The sequence below is a fragment of the Dendrobates tinctorius genome, unplaced genomic scaffold (genome assembly GCF_039654945.1).
Source record: "Dendrobates tinctorius isolate UK_male_01 unplaced genomic scaffold, ASM3965494v1 ptg000010l, whole genome shotgun sequence".
Classification (NCBI taxonomy): Eukaryota; Metazoa; Chordata; class Amphibia; order Anura; family Dendrobatidae; genus Dendrobates; species Dendrobates tinctorius.
The window spans coordinates 12,524,411-12,543,425 of NW_027361678.1; the positions used below are offsets into that span (position 1 = coordinate 12,524,411).

A 19,015-nucleotide genomic window follows, 5' to 3' on the forward strand; every position below is an offset into this window, starting at 1 on the left:
TTGCACACAAACCCATCATTCCCAGCAGATCGCTGCAGATCCCAGTATCTGGACGTCGGGTTGTCTGCTTATTTTTGGTGTTTTATTCTAGTTGGGAGCCCCTTAATGTGATCCTATCCTCGGGTCTTCTTCTTGATCAGCAGAGTATGGAGAGTGGAGGACCAGTTTCCCTACCGCACAGTACAGGAATGATCTGCAGTAGATGGAGACCCCCTTTAATGTGCCCTATTACATCCACAGGTTGGACTACAGGATTTGAGTTGGGGTCTTGTCTCCTTTATCTGCCCCTCGATGTCTCGGGGTATGTCCACATAAGGGATATGATTGTCGGGTCCGGAGTATGGTGGGGACATGTCTTTTAAAGAACCGTGTGCGTGACCTTCGAGGGTTAACCTCCGAGCCCTACAAGCTTTGGCTATGACTAATCTCACAAGTAGGATCTTGAGCCAGATCTTCCTTATCTGAAGGGAACTCCCAGCAAATGCCAGGCACTGCCAGCCAGGATCGCGCCGCTCACGTCCTGTCACGGGATCCAGATTGCTGCCACTTGGCTGCAGCTCAGCCTCCCCTCCTCCAATACAAGGTGTTACCGAGCGGAGCGCTGGTGCAGTGGTGGGCGCTCTGCCCTGGCACCCCGTCACTCACCTCCCCTGCTTGTCTTGCCAGTTTCGTGCTTTCTACACCCAGGAGATGAGAACGTTATCGGCCCGATAAGTACAGATGAGGAATGTTCCTTCTTGTCAGATATCCTGATCACATTCAGATGCCGGCGCTTATCGGCAGCTGTGACACAATCCAGCACATCCCCACAACTCATCTAGAGCCTCCGGCTTCATGTGCCAGGACTGAGTTTCCCCAGACAGTCACAGGGATTAAAAACACATGTGACATGCACACATATGAACAAGTCGGTAGGACACTGTTCATACCACCCACTGACTCAAACACAAACCGAGAGCACAGAATGACAATTGTGCAGAAATATCCTGCAGTAAAACATATACCAGTAGTCAGCAAGTGCTGATAAAAAGATAACAAATACAGGGTATTTAGTCGATACGTTTTTTTGCAAAAAAAAGTATACCAAGCTGCTCCACCGGATCAAGATAACCCCTATTGAAGCAGTCCCTATCTAATGTATTTAAAACCTGAACATGTTAACAGTGTCTAAATGAGCAGGATGAAGACAGGCGCTTCCTGGTATGGGCACGTGGTGTAAGCCAGCTCTTTATGTGCATGTCACAGGGATGTAACTGTATAAACCAGTGGGGAACGTAATTGTTCCTCCTGAGTGATTGTTATAAAAAAGTCACTATCCAGAGAAATAAGTGGATATGGATCAATAATGAGAGTATATTAATATTGCCTCCAATCCCATACACAGGTCAGTCGTTCTGACCCCGTACATCAGAAGTGCAAAGATATAGTGAGTGATGTAGGCCGGGTGCTGACACCGGCGGCCTCTATACACTGCACAGATCAGTCATCCTGACCCCGTACATCAGAAGTGCACGGATGTAATGGGTGGCGTGGGCTGGGTGCCGACACCTGCTGACACCGGCGGCCTCTATACACTGCACAGATCAGTCGTCCTGACCCCATACATCAAAAGTGCAGTGGGTGAAATTGGCCGGGTGACTGTACCTAGTGACACCGGCAACCTCTATTCACTACACAGATCAGTCTTTCTGACACCGTACATCAGAAGTATAGAGATGTAGTGGGTGATGTGGGCCGAGTGCCAACACCTGGTGTCACCGGCGGCCTCTATACATTGCACAGATCTGCATTTTTCTCTATAGGATCCTCCATGTGTCTTTGTAGCTGTGGGGCACTCTTCTCTATAGGCTCCTCCATGTGTCGCTATAGGTGGGGGGCACTCCTCTTTTGGCTCCTCCATGCGTCTCTGTAGGTCAGCGGCACTCTTCTCTATAGAACCCTCCATGTGTCACTCTAGGTGGGGGTATTCTCTTTAGGATCCTCGAATGTGTCTCTGTAGCTGGGGGGCACTCTTCTTTATACGCTCCTCTATGTGTTGCTGTGCTTGTGGAGCACTCTTCTCTATAGGACCCTCCATGTCTTGCTGTAGGTGAGGGCACTTTTCTCTATGGTCTCTTCCATATGTCACTGTAGGTGTAGGGCAATCTTTTCTATAGGATCCTTCTTGTGTCATTGTATGTGGGGGGCTCTCTTCTGTACAGGTTCCTCCATGTGTCGCTGTAGGTGGGGGTACTTTTCTCTACAGGCTCCTACTTGTGTCGCTGTAGGTGGGTGCACTTTTCTATTTATGATCCCCCATGTGTCGCTGTAAGTGGAGGCACTTTTCTCTGTAGTCTCATTCATGTGTCACTGTAGGTAGGGGGCTCTCTTCTCTATAGGATCCTCCATGTGTCGCTGTAGGTCGGGGGCTCTCTTCTCTATAGGAGCCTCCATGTGTTGATGTAGGTGGAGGGCACTATTCTCTATAGGCTCCTCGTTCTGCTGTAGGTGGTTGCATTTTTCTCTGTAGGATCCTCCATGTGTCGCTGTAGGTGGGGGGCTCGCTTCTCTATAGGCTACTTCATGCGTCTCATTGGTCCACAGGACTTGTTCCCAAAATGCATCAGGCTTGTTTAGGTGTTCTTTTGCATACTTCTGAAGCTGAATTTTGTGGAGAGGACGCAGGAGAGGTTTTCTTCTGACGACTCTTCCATGAAGGCCATATTTGTGTGGGTGTCTCTGAAATGTAACACAATGTATCGCATCTCCAGAGTCTGCTAAATTTTTGAGAGGTTTTTTTGCAGTTAAGCAGGGCTTCTGGTTTTGCCCCTCTGGCAATCCTACGAGCAGCTCTCTCCTGAAATTTTGCTTGATCTTCCAGACCTTATCTTGACCTCCATTGTTCCTGGTAACTGACATTTTTTAATTACATTTCGAACTGAGGAAAGGGCAACTCGAAAACGCTTTGCTATTTTCGTAGAGCCTTCTCCTACTTTGTGTGCCTCCACTATGTTCATTTTCAGAGTGCTCAGAGGCTGCTCAGAAGCACCCATGGTTGCTGTTTTTTAGCACAAGGTTAGAGGAGGCTGGGCTTTTATGAAGCTGGGAAATTTTCGCACAGTCTTTCCTAACAAGCCATGACCCAAACAGGATAATTAATGTCTGAAACTTTCGTCAAAGTTATCTGAGAATGCAAATCTCAAAAGGTGCCCAAACATTTGCATCTGCCCATTTTCCTTTTTGTAATTTTTAAAATAAAAGAGAGACACACACACACATCATTTTTTTTTCTTATTTTTTTTCCATAAATTTCAAAGGAAATGTGTCATCTTTAATTTTGAGGCTTTTAGAGATTATTTAATCTTCAACTTGCTTAATTGTTAACAGTAAGGCTATGTGCACACGCTGCGGATTCACCCGCGGATTTGTATCTGCGGATTCGCAGGTAAAACCGCAGGTAATATGACCTGCAGTTTTACCTGTGGATCGGCCAGCAGTTTTCCCCTGCGGTTTGACACCTGGACAATGGAATAGGTGGCAAACCGCAGCGGAATCCGCAGAAAGAATTGACATGTCAATTCTTTCTGCAGATTCAAAACCGCTGCTTTTCCGCAGTTGAAAATCCGCAGCATGTGCACAGCAGAATGTAAATCACATAGACTTACATGCTACTGTACACTGTCTGCAGAACTGCTGCAGATCCGCAGCGGCCAAATCCGCAGCGGATCCGCAGCAAAAACCGCAGCGTGTGCACATAGCCTAACAGTAATTTTGACGAGGCGTGACCAAACCTTTACATGTCGCAGTATACACGCCCCCCATCCTGGTTTGCACGCACTCCACCCTGCTATAACGTGTCTTGTTATACATTAAAAACAAACTATACTACTCACCTTCCCCCGCTCCCATGCCACGCGGGGGTCCTCTTCTAAGGCCAATGCAGAAGCCAGCAGCTGACTTTGGTCCCTGTCATGGTGCATAAACTCACTGCCATGCGCCCCCAGTCACAGCAGTGCCATTGTCACCTGACGGCCTCTGATTGGCCAGCAGCGTGTATTGCAGCGCAGGAAGCTGGCGGGAAGCTGCACTCCAGTGCATTTCAGTGCATTTCAGCTAAATGTGTGTCTGAGTACATATCCAGCTGAAGTAGTCGCTGGTGACGGTGGGTACCGCTCCACCTCCGGAACCCTTGTGCAGCTGCTCCGGCGACATGTCTGCCCCTTTGTGCGTGTGTATGTATGTGTATATATATACATACATACATAAACACACAGGGGCAGACATATCGCCGGAGCTATTCTTACAATAAATCTTTATTCTTATATGCGACTCACATACTATAATGACAACATGTCTGTGGCGAGTATACCATATTTTGTCACCTGTGACAGCAGAGTAGCGTTTTACTGTCCCACCATAGTGACCTTCTGCCATCTCATTCACATGTTGCTTATTTTCCCTTGCTGATTTGAAGCAGTTTCATCAACTATTTTGCCCTTTTCACCCATTCTAGTTATTGGGAATAAAACACAGGTTTTTATGTAGCTTTTTTCCTGCCAAGAGACAAGTTTTGGATCCATAAATGTCTGCCGTGATTAAGCCGTGCACACTCCCTACAGTTCAGGATGCTCGTTTGTGCTACGTTTGGCCCAGGTCAGTGGATACGATGAGGATCCATTGATCTCATTCTTTTAACTCTTTAGGCATAAAGGCACGGGGGCAAAGAGAACAGTCTTGCATCTTCCACCAGTCTCTGTCTTGTGCAGCGTCCCGGCTTGATTCCTTCCCCACTTTCCACCCTGCATGTCCCCGACTTCTGTAACAACTGATAAGATTTCAGTCTCAACAGAGTATAAACCTCTTTACTTTGCTGCAGAATGAAGGTGCAGTAATGATTTACTGCTTCCTGGAGGGAATATTACAACAATAGCGGAATCAAGAGCAGAGGAAAGTCAAATAAAGGGTGTTAGAGTGCTGGTTCTGGTAGTAGACGGTGACCTCCTCACGTCCCGATATCAAAGCTCATGTATCGGACTGCTGCTGCACCGTTCGTTTGGGGCTGGGGAGGGGTTTTCTATCTGACCTGACAATATTCATAGGGTATACCACCAAAAGAGAACAAAAAAGGAGCAAAAAGATCCAAAAATACAAATGTTATTTCAGTAAATACAAAAGTATCATATTATATAAGTACATAAAAGATACAGAGCACATATAAAGAGGTAAATACCTCACCTGGATGGACAAACAAGCATTATTGTGGATTAGAAAAATTGTATAAGGTCACAACATATAGGCCAAACCCAGCATGAACTCATGTAATGCAGATCACAATTATGCACCATGCAAGGGGATATAAGAACATTATTACTTCATAAGCAAAAAACTTTTGCTCATATGATATATATCCCCCTAGTGCGTCAGATGGGAAATAGTATAAATCCCATGAGGTATAGATAAACATCACAACATTCACAGTACATAAAGTGTAAATATACCTGTCGTCATGCTGCCACCTGGTTGTAGACCTGTAACGCACCCCGACGCGCGTTTCACCGCCTCTGCAGTTTCATCAGTGCATAATTGTGATCTGCACTGATGAAACTGGTGGTATGTATTGATTCTGGAGGGATCACTGTTTAATTTTTCCATGATATGAGGTTTAAGGTGTTTGGATTCTTAATATTCATAGGGTATGTCTCCACGTTCCGTATATGCAGTGCTTTGGACGCAGCTCCACCAAAAGCGCTGCCGGCTTTTGTACGGTGTCCTATATATAGACTGTGTAATTATCTTGCGGAGACTGAGCGTCTCCACAAGATACAGTACATAGACATGCTGCGGTCTATAAAGACATATGTATGTGCGTATACGCAGGTCTGCCACCTGCGTTTTTGAATGCATAGTGGAGATGGGATTTCATAAAATCCCCTCCACTATGTTGCAACATCTGGCCGCTGCGGAGTGGATGCTGCGGCTGTGCGCAGGGTACAAACCGCAGCTTTTCCTGACCGTGGAAACATATCCTTAGGGTCACAGCTCTTTACCGGTCCAGCCTCTATTCCCCCGCATACTACACAGCAGCATACTCTGTTGGTAAGTAGTTCCCATGATGGGACATTGCTGTATGCAGATTTATACAGAAGGAAGTAATTCATCAGTCTGGAGTATGGTCTGCCAGGCGATATTCTCCTTCCAATCCCCAATCACTCTTTTGCGGCTTTGTCCATGTACCGTGACTGTCTCCAAGTTTTCTCTTTCATCAGAGATGGGCATATGACCTCTGCAGCCAATCACTGGCCGTAGCATTTATATATTAGTGACTGTCTGAAGATGCAGCTTGTCTTCTGGTGGGGACTCGGGCAGCATTGCAGAGGAACCACTGTGGGCAGAAATTTTCAAGTGTGGACAACACCATGTAAGCTAAGAGAAAGTTAATCTAAAGTGAAGATATTTTTGTTTACGGACCCCTAGTAATTAGGTTTACAGATTTACAACCACATGTTGGACCTGACAACTTTCTCAAAGAAGATTGTTCCTGACTGGGATAAACTGGGTGCACATAAATATTGTGCAAACATTGGACTTAATCCAGGTGATGAGCCCCATGTACCTAACTGCGGGGGCACAGGCGCCCTCCTTGTTCTGTACTCCATCCACATCTCGGCCTCCATTGAGATTACTATTCCCCTTCCCTTCGGCAATTCAGAGCATGTGACTAAGAAGAGAACATGGCTACTTGAATGAAGGTGACTGCTTCTGTCACATTCCTCGTAGGACATATCTTAGAATCCTAGAATGTTAGAGCTGGAAGGGACCTCCAGGGCCATCATGTCCAACTCCAATCTCAGTGCAGGAGTCACTAAACCATCTCAGACATATGTCTATCCAGCCTCTGTTTGAAGACTTCCATTGAAGGAGAACTCACTTTCTCTCGATCTCTCGTGGCAGCCTGTTCCACTCATTGATCACCCTCACTGTCAAAGTTTGTTCTAATATCTAATCTGTATCTTCTCCCTTTCTGTTTTATTTCATTGCTTCTCATGTTTCCATGTGCAAATGAGAATAAGGATGATCCCTCTACACTGTGACAGCCTTTCAGATATTTGTAGACAGCTATTAAGTCTCATCTTAGCCTTTTTTTTGCAAGCTAAATATTTCCAGGTCCTTTAACCGTTCCTTTTTTAAAATGTGGTGCCCAAAACTGGACACAGTATTCTAGGTGAAGCCTGACCAGGAAGGAGTAGAGGGGGATACTTACTTCACGCGATCTAGATCTATGTTTCTCTTAATACATCCTAGAACTGTGTTTGCTTTTTTTGCTGCTGCATCACACTGTTGACTCATGTGATCTATTAGTATACCCAAGTCTTTTTTACACGTGCTGTTGCTTAATTCTATTCCTCCAAGTCTGTATATGTAATTTTCATTTTTCTTGCCCAGATGCAGAATATTGCATTTCTCCCTGTTAAATACAATTCTATTTAGTCGCTGCCCATTGTTCAAGCTTATCTAGATCCTTCTGCATCCTTTTTCTGTCTTCTTTAGTGTTAGCTATCACTCCTAGCTTTGCATTGTCTGCAAATTTGATCAGTTTACCTTCAGTCCCCTTATCTGGATCATTTATCAAAAATGTTGAACACTGAGGCCAGGATAGAACCTTGTGGTACCCCACTTGAAACACTCTTACAATTGCATGTGCAACCATTTATCACCACTCTTCGGGTACGATCACTGAACCAGTTATGAATCCACCTAATTGTAGCCTTGTCAATCCCATACTTGGTCATTTTTTCAGTAAGGATATTATGAGATACTTTATCAAATGCTTTGCTGAAGTCGAGATATATTATATCTACTGCATTTCCCTGAGCCATCAAGTCAGTGATTCCATCTGTCACACCGCCTGGGGGCGAGACCACGTGTTCGTCCTCACCACTTCCGGTGCCTCGGCCGCTCCGAGGGTTCCATCGGGTGCGTCCGTGGTTGCGCTATGTTCCAGTGTGCATGCGCGCTCTATCCAGCTCTGTCTTCGGTCTTGCCCTCTCTATGATACTGGAGGACTTGACCTGGAAGTTCTTGCTCTCATGTGTTATGTCAGGCTACCTCTTCCTAGTACTCACTACCACTGATCCCGGAGCTCTTCGACTGGCTAAGAGAAGCACAAGTTTTTACCAAGTTGGATCTTCGTGGGGCCTACAACTTAGTCCGTATTTGCTCCGGAGACGAGTGGAAGACCGCCTTTAACACCCAAGATGGTCACTGAGTACTTGGTCATTCCCTTCAGTCTTTGCAACGCTCCAGCGGTATTCCAGGAGTTCGTGAATGACGTCTTCCGGGATATGCTGTGCTCCTGCGTGGTAGTCTACTTAGACGATATCCTTGTGTTTTCCTCTGATCTGTCTGCTCACAGAAAAAATGTGCGCCAAGTCCTCTTGCGCTTGAGGGAGAACTGCCTTTACGCCAAGCTCGAGAAATGTGTCTTCGAACAGACGTCCTTGCCATTCTTGGGGTACATTATTTCAGACTCTGGTCTACGAATGGATCCGGCGAAAGTGTCTGCCGTCCTCGATTAGCCACGGCCCCATGGAGTGAAGGCAATCCAACGTTTCCTCGGCTTTGCGAACTACTATCGGCAGTTCATTCCCCATTTTTCTTTGTTGGTTCGCCCTATCTCATCCTTAATCCACAGAGTGGCTAACCCGATTGCTTGGTCTCCAGAGGCAGAAGAAGCTTTCCAGTCCTTGAAACAAGCTTTCCCCTCGGCTCCAGCGCTTCATCGACCTGAGGTTAATAAATCTTTCACTCTTGAGGTGGACGCATCTTCTGCCGGGGTCGGCGCAGTCCTACTGCAGAGGTCATCTTCCGGACACCTAGTCACCTGTGGCTTCTTTTCTAAAACCTTTTCCCCGTCTGAGCGAAACTACTTCATCGGCGACAAACAGCTGCTGGCCATTAAATTGGCTCTGGAGGAGTGGAGTTACCTACTGGAAGGCGCCATACATCCGTTCAAGATCTATACGGACCATAAGAACCTGGCGTACGTCCAGTCCGCTCAGGGACTCAATCCCCGGCAAGCCAGGCGGACGCGTTGTCAAGGTCTTTCCAATCGACCAATGCTGAAGAAGAGCCTTCTCAAATCACCGACCCGTCTAAAGTGATTACCGTGGCTCCCATCAGGTTGACCACGTTACCTCCGGGAAGAACCTTTGTCGCTGAGAACAAAGGGAGACGAGTGTTGAACTGGGGACATTCGTTCAAGATTGCCGGCCACGTCGGTGTCAAGAAGACACTCTCCCTAATTTCTCGCTACTATTGGTGGCCCTCCCTTTCCCAGGATGTCAAAGACTTTGTGGTTTCTTGTCCTTCCTGCGCTCAGAACAAAGTACCCAGACAGCCACCCTCCGGTGTTCTGCTTCCACTTCCTGTACCTTCAGTTCCATGGCACCACATAGCCATGGATTTTATTACTGATTTGCCTCGCTCCTCCGGTTGCATTGTGGTCCTGGTGGATGTAGACCGATTCTCAAAAATGGCCCATTTCGTTCCTCTTCCCGGTCTACCCTCGGCCCCTGAATTGGCGAAGATCTTAATTTCCCACGTCTTCAGAATCCACGGTTTCCCGCTGCACATCGTATCTGACAGAGGGGTTCAATTCACGTCTCTGTTTTGGAGAGCTCTTTGTGGACTCATGAAGGTGACATTGGACTTCTCTTCCGCCTATCACCCCCAAACCAATGGGCAGGTAGAACGTACAAACCACAGATCCTTACTTCCTATCTCCGGCACTTAACTAATGCTCATCAAAACGACTGGGTCGGTCTACTTCCTTGGGCTGAATTTGCCTACAATAACCACTCCAGCGAATCGTCCACCAAGTCTCCCTTCTTCATTGTTTATGGACAGCATCCCAGTGTGCCTCTTCCGGTACTTCCTGCCTTGGGGGTACCTGCAGCCGACTCTCTATCAGTGGAGTTCTCCAGGGTATGGCAGGAGACCAAAACCACTCTTGAGAAAGCACGTGACAGGATGAAACAACACGCTGACAAAAGGCACCTGGACATTCCCCCGTGTCTTTCTGGTGACAAGGTGTGGCTTTCCTCCAGATACATTCGCCTTAAGGTACCATCTTATAAACTGGGTCCCCTTTACATTGGCCCTTTTGAGGTTATCAGGTGCATTAATGATGTTGCGTACAAACTGAAATTACCCCCTTCGCTCCGTATTCCCAATTCCTTCCATGTGTCCCCTCCTCAAACCTGTGGTACCGAACCGATTCCATCCTTCTACTGGCCACACTCCCCAGCCTGTTGGCATGGGGGATGAGTTTGAGGTAAATTACATTCTGGCCATGAAGAAGGTAAGAGGAAAAACTCTTTTCTTAATTGATTGGAAGGGTTTTGGCCCTGAAGAAAGGTCATGGGAACCCAGAGAGAATATCCATGCTTCTCAGATTTTGTCTAAGTTTCTTTCCAGCCTTAGAAAGAGGGGGTGTAAAGGGGGGGGGTACTGTCACGCCGCCTGGGGGCGAGACGCCGGGTTCGTCCTCACCACTTCCGGTGCTGCGGCCGCTCCGAGGGTCCCGTCGGGTGCGCATGCGCACCTCTCGCTCCTAGCTCCGTAGTTGCGCTATGTTCCAGTTTGCACACGCGCCCTGTCCAGCTCTGTCTTCGGTCTTGCTTTCTTTATGATACTGGAGGACTTGACCCGGAACTTCTTGCTCTCATGTGTTATATCAGGCTACCTCTTCCTATGGGAGGTGCCTGATTATTGTTGTGCTTCCTGGCTTGGTCTTGTTAGTCCTGTGCTCTGTATTCAGGTCCTCTGCATTTTGCTCTATTCCTGAACTCTGCCTTGTGCTCTGTTCTTATACTCTGCCTAGCCGTGCTTCCCAGCACATGCTCTGTGCATACACTCTGTTCTGTGTTCTGTTTAACTTTGCACTCCGACGTGCTCTCTGCGCCCACTCTGACTGTCTCTGTACTGTGGCGTGCACCTTTGCATGCGCCCTGCATTGCTCACACCAGGGCATGTTTGCCTGTACATGCCCTACGTGCTCTCGTGTACTCGCCTTGCACTATCTAGCGTCCAGCACACTCCAGTGTACACTTATAGTATTGTCCTGTACTCTCTGTGCTCCCGTACACTCGTCCTGTTTACTCTGTGTGTCCCTGTGCCCACGCTTTGCACACTCTGGCACTCTGCACAGCCTCGGTTCCTAGACACACTCGTGTCTCCTGCGAGCCGACCACCTGATGCCAGCAGTCGTGGTACCATACCCCCTTGGGCTTGCCCCTGGCACTCCCTGTATAGGGGGTGGTCCTCACTAAGCAAGCTCACCCCGGGAAGGTTGGTGCCACGACCCAGAGGGTCCACTCCAGGAGTCGTCACACCATCATAGAAGGAAATTAGATTAGTCATGCATGACTTGTCTGCTACAAACCCATGCTGGCTCTGGTTAATTACTGTAGTCTTATCCAAGTACTTACATACATGCTGTATAATAATTTCTTCAAAGATCTTTCCTGGTATAGAAGTAAGGCTCACTGGCCTATAATTTCGTGACTCTGTCTTCTTTCCTTTTTTGAAGATAAGGACAACATTTGCGCATCTCCAATCTTCTGAGACTTCTCCTTTTTTCCAGGAATTTTCAAAGATTCTGGCTACTGGTTTTGCAAATTCCTCTGCTAACTCTTTCAGTACCCTAGTATGTAATTCATCTGGACCAGGAGATTTAAATTCATGTAAATTATCTAAGTGTTCCCTCACCATCTCTTTGTTTATGGATAGTGTGGATTATTTTATTCCTTCGATGGCACCATCAACATCAGTTGATGTTACATTTGCTTTCTAGAGAACACAGATGCAAAATAGGAATGTAAAAGTTCGACTTTTCAGCATCATTTTTGACTACGTCACCCTTTTCATCCTGTAAAAATCCTATAGCTTCTTTGACTTTTCTTTTGCTTTTGACATTCCCCTCCAAATCCTTTTTACTGCTTTTGGTCTCACTTGCAAGCCTCACTTACTGGCTTTAGCTCTTCTAACGCTTGCCCTGTGTTCCCTGCAGACAGAATTATATTCTTCTTTAGATATGCTCCCCTCCTTCCCTTTGATATACATTTATTTTCTCCTTTTTAACAAGTGATTACGTTCTGTGTTCATCCATCCTGGTCTCTTTAAATACTTCCAAATTTCCCTTCTTTTTGGGATTGTTACTGATTCTGCGATGAGAATTTAATTTAGCAAAATCTCCTATCCTTCTTGGACAGTTGTGTCCTTTTAGATCATCCAGCCATTGGACCTTTCCTATCCTCTTTATGAGTCCATTAAAATCTGCCTTTCTGAAGTCCAATCTTAAAATCTGAGTCCTCGCTGGTCTTCCTCCTCTTGCAATCCAAAATTCGAGGATAGCATGTCGCTGCCTCCTAAATTTCCAGCCACCTTTACGTCCTCAACCATTTCCTCCCTGTTGGTAAGAATTGGGTCCAAGATTGCAGATCCTCATGTTCTCTCTTCTACCTTTTGAAAGATAAAGTTGTCAGCAAGAGAAGAAGAGAAGATAAAAATTTTCTGGAGCCAGTACTTTTGCCTCTGAGAGATTCCCAACAAATCTTTGGCAATGGCCACAGTCCGGACGCTTGTGCTTTATGCACAACGGAGACGTGTCGGTTCATCATGTTCTTGGGCAGCCCGCTTTACCCGATGTCCCATGTTATATTTTTCCTGTATTATTATGAGGATCCTTGCCCTGACCATGATATAATAAGGAGTCCAACCATGTTCGACAACTCAGGGCATTCATGGAGGCCGCTTGTTCCACCACAGTCATATCATTGGTCATATGTCTTGATGCTGGAGACATGCCCTTTGAATCCTCTTGTTGTAGAGAGTCCTGTCAGTTCTTGTTTAGAAATGTCAACCTTTTTAACCCTAGCTACTACTCCAAGAACCAGCCCTGATGACCTAAAAGCCCTTGTGTTTTGGGACAAGGATGAAATGATGGTCTCTCTGGATCCTAGATTGGTGTGGGGGTTGGCAGATGCATTTTGTGATACTTGTCCTTCCTTTGTGTTAGATCTGAAGACCAGCAGGTCCGCTGTGTCTGGCCAGCCTATGTGAGAGTCTCCTTCACGTTATTTTCCTATTAACACTGAACTTGTGGCTTGTCTTTTTAGTCATGATGACATTTATGCAAAGCTTATTTTTTAAGATTTTTCATCCTGTAAAGAGATTCTACAGTGACTAGAACCAGCAGGATGGCAGGTGTTGGTGACATCTTACGCCACTACAAGTCCCTGACCTGGAGTTCTCCACGTGGCCTCTCTGAGTGGGCTCTTATTTTCTGTAGTGAGAGAGTGTAGGATGGCTTTTTGTGGGCATGAAGAGGTTAAACCTGTGGCTTTCCTTGTGTCTAAAACCCTGGATCCGTGGTGGCGGCAGTGAGCGCCACTTGGCAGGAATCTGCTGTTGTTTCTGGGTGTCAGGAGCAATGTCCAGGACCTCAGGTCTGATCTGCCTTGGCCTGGTGACACACAGTCTCAGTGCTGAGTATGCAGATCTTTTGTTCATGATTTTCTTTTCAGTTTCTGTCCTTTACTTGAATCTCAATGTTTCATCTCCTGTCGGACTGAACAGAGAGAAGCGGCGGCCGCTCAACGCAGCTCTGTATTGTGCTAGAAAATCCAGAGGATATTGCTTGTAGTGATCCGGCCCTGGAGCACAGACTTGGGGGTCTGTGACCAGCCATGAAGGTGGTGCCAGTGTCTTGTATGTCCTGAGATTGCTGCCTCTTGCCAACATCATAGACCTGCAGCAATTTTCACATTGCATTCTTGCTTTGTGAAATGTTCTTTAACCCCTTAAGGACAGGGCGATTTTTAGTTTGTTTTGTATTTTCCTCGCCTTGTTCGATAGCTTTTTTTTTTTTAATTATTTTTGTGGCTTGTTCTGCAGGCCAAGCTGTAGTTTTAATTGATACAACACATTTTACCATATGATGTAGTGCCGTCGCATAGTGAAGAAAGAAAAACGCTATTTCACAATCGTCTTTTGGGGGTTTCTTCTTACGTTGCTCATTGTGCTGTAGCCATGACATGGGAACAAACTTTCCAGCTCGGCATCATTACACTGAAACCAGGACATTTTTTTTTGTTTAGTTTAGTGGTAAAGTTTGGGGAGTAAATTTGGCATTAAAATTCAAATTGCTTGTATTGTCATTTTGTGAGACCAATAACTTTTAGCTTTTTAGCTTCCTGTTGATGGAGCTGTGTGAGAGCTTTTTTTTTTGCACATCAACATGTTTATTTTGTTACAATTTTGGTTACTTGTGACTTTTTGATATTTTTATTCCATTCTTCGGGGTCAATCTGGCGATTTATAATTTTTTTCCCCTTTTCAGCACTCATTATATCCGATAAGTATTTTTTATATTTTATGAGTTTAGGCAATAACACATGCAGCAATAACACTGATCGGCCCATGTAGTAAGCCATGTGCACAAAGCAATTGTGAATATACATCACTGTTTACACAGGAATACTCCACAATATCAGCCAGTGTAAATTGTACTTGTCCAAGTCTTGGGCAGGTGTGGATAAAATGCTACAAAGCATGACTCTTCCAAAAATTAGAAATGTTAATGGTTTATTTCTATCAATTAACAAAATACAAAGTGACCGTCCGGCACCTTCTTCATCAGTATTAGGTGACCGCCCGTCGCTTCTATCATAAATATCTGGTGACCGCCCATCTCTTCCATCATAAGTATCTAGTGACTGCCCGTCACCTCCATCATCAGTATCTGGTGACCGCCTGTTGCCTCCATCATCAGTATCTGGTGACCGCCTGTTGCCTCCATCATCAGTATCTGGTGACCACCTGTTGTCTCCATCATCAGTATCTGGTGACCGCCCGTTGCCTCCATCATCAGTATCTGGTGACCGCCTGTTGCCTCCATCATCAGTATCTGGTGACTGCCCATCGCTTCCATCATCAGTATCTGGTAACCGCCCGTCACCTCTATCATTAGTATCTGGTAACCGCCCGTTGCCTCCATCATTAGTATCTGGTGACCGCCTGTCGCCTCCCTCATCAGTATTAGATGACCGCTCGTTGCCTCCGTCATTAGTATTTGGTGACCATCCGCCACCTTCATCATCAGTATCTGATGACTACTCGTCACCTCAATCATCAGTATCTGGTGACCGCCCAATGCCTCCATTATCAGTATGTTGTGACCGCCCGTTGCCTCCATCATCAGTATCTGGTGACTGCCTGTCGCCTCCCTCATCAGTTTTAGATGTCCGCCCATTGCTTCCATCATCAGTTTCTGGTGACCGCCCATTGCCTCCATCATCAGTATCTGGTGACCTCCTGTTTTCCTCCATCATCAGTATTAGGTGGCTGCACGTTGCTTCCATCATCGTTATCTGGTGACCGCCCGTCTCCTCCATCATCAGTATCTGGTGACTGCCTGTCGCCTCCATCATTAGTTTCTGGTGATCGCCTGTCGCCTCCATCATTAGTTTCTGGTGATCGCCTGTCGCCTCCGTCATTAGTATCTGTTGAACGCCCGTCGCCTCCGTCATTAGTATCTGTTGAACGCCCGTCACCTCCATCATCAGTATCTGTTGACCGCCCGTCACCTCCATCATCAGTATCTGTGACCACACGTCGCCTCCATCATCAGTGTCTGTGACCACACGTCGCCTCCATCATCAGTATCTGGTGACTCCCGTCACCTCCATCATCAGTATCTGTGACCACACGTCGCCTCCATCATCAGTGTCTGTGACCGCACGTCGCCTCCATCATCAGTATCTGGTGACTTCCGTCACCTCCATCATCAGTATCTGGTGACTCCCGTCACCTCCATCATCAGTATCTGGTGACTCCCGTCACCTCCATCATCAGTATCTGTGACCACACGTCGCCTCCATCATCAGTGTCTGTGACCACACGTCGCCTCCATCATCAGTATCTGGTGACTCCCGTCACCTCCATCATCAGTATCTGGTGACTCCCGTCACCTCCATCATCAGTATCTGTGACCGCACGTCGCCTCCATCATCAGTGTCTGTGACCGCACGTCGCCTCCATCATCAGTATCTGGTGACTCCCGTCACCTCCATCATCAGTATCTGGTGACCCCCGTCACCTCCATTAGTATCTGGTGACTGATCATAGCCTACATCGCCAGTATCTGTCACTTACATCATCAGTAGCCTCCATCGCCCATAGCCTCCATCACTTCTCATCGCCTCCATCACTTGTACTCAGGATATGGAGGATCTCCGCAGGAGGTTATACCAAACATCTTGGAGAACTGCCCCCAGATCTCCTGTGTATGAGGCTTGTGTGGATCCTTCTTTCTCTTCATGTGATCCCGGACAGACTGGATGATGTGAGATTAGGGATTTGAGGGGCCGTATACAAGCAGACACTTACCCATCATGTGATGCCTTCGGGGGGTGTCTGATTGGCTCCAAATTTATTCTGCATCTGGACAATGACCCCCAACATCCAGCCAATGTCATTAAGAATGAGGAGTCCTAGGGGTGGTGATGATCCGGCCCCGGGGCTTTGATTAAATACTGATGGGATTTTCATTTCTTTTTTTGTTCATTAAGTTGCATTTTGTTAATTGATGCTAAACTATTAACTTTTCTGTTTTTAAAGCTTCTCACTTTGCAACATGCGATAAATGCTTCTTCCTTCCACAATGATTTACTTACAGAAGACCATACCCTTACTGTTGGTGGGTGAGACGGGCGCTGTCTTGTCCTGCATTGACCTGACTGTTCGTTGTGGTGTGGGTTTGTGGCCTTGGTGCCCTGACTGTGTGGGCAGTCAGTGTTGGCCAGAGTGTAATATGTCTGTGACTGACTCTAGACAACACATGGAGGCCGTACAGGGCACTCAGGGTAAACAACGGGGTGACCCAGCTCAACTGATTAAAATCTCCAGTTATTGTGACACCGGGAACATGGCAGCGGGCAGGACCCTCCACCGTGCCCAGTGTCATAATGACCTCTTCACTTGGCATGCACATGGTGTGCCCATTGAGAAGCACAGCCACAGCCCCTCATGGAATAAATCATGGTGCACAAAGGGCAATTTATTGGTTGTAGGGGCAATAAATAATGGCCCTACAAAACCTGACCTTTCCAACCCAAGCACATTAATTCCATCGCAGTGGCCTCAGTGGGCAGAGATTGTGCTGACAATACAACCATTTGGATTCTTTTTAGTGTGAATTTGGGGGGCTGCGCAGGGAGGTGAGTGCTGGCAAAGACGCCAAAACCCAACAGAAGCCGCGCTTTGCTTTAATTTCCTGCTACTCTCTCACCACCTGTATAAACTTTCCCGCGGTTAATCCAAAAGATTTTCAACATTGCCCTTGAAGTTCCAGCTTCCTCCATCTGAAGGGGCCTCAACAGCAGAAACAGGATTTACATTCGCTTGGCTGCCAGAAGGAACAGAGCTGTGTGAGAATAATATTAGAGCTCGGTCACATGTGGAAAAAGGATCTGGATTCCCAGACGGAGGGAGCGTCTCCAGCCCGCAGCCCCGACAAAGCACAATGCTAATGGCTTTCGACCTTCTAGAGATCTGGAAGGGCTATCACATGAACACCATTGTCTCTAATAGTGGTCGGTCCTGGTGATAGTGGTCAGTCTTGGTGATAGTAGTCTGGCCTGGTTATTGTGGTCCGACCTGGTGATTATGGTCCATCCTGCTGTTACTCACCCGTCGTTGTCCAGTAACCATCCTTCTCATCACCTATAGCGCTGACTGTGAGCTGCCACGTTTTCCGCCATTAATGGCACTTCTTCGTATTGTTCCTGCCAGTCTGGGGACCTCGGGCCAAACCCTCTCCACATTTCTTCCTGTTCACACTGTTACTCCTTGTCCATGAGACTGATCAAGTGTGAGGATATAATGACACGTCATCTGGGGAATACACAATTCCAGCATTTCCAGAATTTAATCCTGGCTTTATCTTCTCTGCACCATTAGTTCTGTAGCATCAGCAATATTTCCCTTCTTTATTCTCGTGACACCGGAGCTGTCTACATCCGAAACCTCTTCTAGTTCTGTCATTCTGGATGCTCCCTTGTAATGATCAGCATTGCTTTTATGTGCAGTACATTTTGATTTCCACTGTTTCTTATAAGTAACATTGAGCACATTTCCTTCCACCGTCCTCAACCCAAGGAGTCTTCCCTAGAAAGTTGCCCACTTGCTGCACAGACATTCACTTTTCTGCGTGGTGGGCGCTGCTGCAGCGTGAGGCCAGCCTCCATCTCTTCACTTCTCGGTATCTTGCTCTGACACTTGTGCCAAGCCTTGCATTTTGTGTACTTATTATTTCCCTGACAGCCATTCCATATCTTGCCGCTTCTTGCGCTCCCAGCAAAAGCTGCAAAACTCATTTTGCTGGAGCCAATTTAATGCAGATAAATCTCAATGAGCAGCAGAAATAGGAATGAGAACGTCCCCGAAACGGGACAGAGATTAGGCCTGGCTGGGGAAATCACAGCAGGGGAGGAAGAGGATTATAGGGACACAGAGAGCCTGGTTGTAAGGTGTAAAATCTGAGAGCAAAGAATCTCACCTTGTGTCGCCTGCAGCCCTGTGCACATTAATAGGGACAAGCCACTGTGGTGGCAGTATTGTCCGTGGCCCTCCAGAGTCACCTGTCGGGTGATGAGGACGCCCTTCCTGAGAAGTAAGAGCTTTCGACCAATGAGAGAAGCGAAAATGTGTTTATAGGATGAGAAACGTCGCCCCAGAGCGCAGTAAGGTGGAAAAGCACAGAAATGCATTTGGGAAGATTGACTGTAACTGAGATTGACTGTAACTGGTGCAAGGAAAAATCAGTGCAGGATGCAATTAAAGGGAATGTCTGGTTCATTAGGGCTCACGCGCCTGCTCTGACCTTTTCTTGGATTTTTCTTGTATCTCTGGCAGTTTGTGCCTGGCCATGAAACCATGATGTCTAGTTTTTTGGGCACATGCCCTCTGAGGCCCG

General features: G+C 46.8%; 1 protein-coding gene across 5 annotated transcripts in view; it reads left to right on the plus strand.

Annotated features, from left to right (window-relative positions):
- CEP128 (centrosomal protein 128) overlaps positions 1–19,015 on the plus strand; it is a 270,620-nt gene that overhangs the window by 195,323 nt on the left and 56,282 nt on the right. The gene's annotated exons all lie outside the window — the stretch shown is intronic.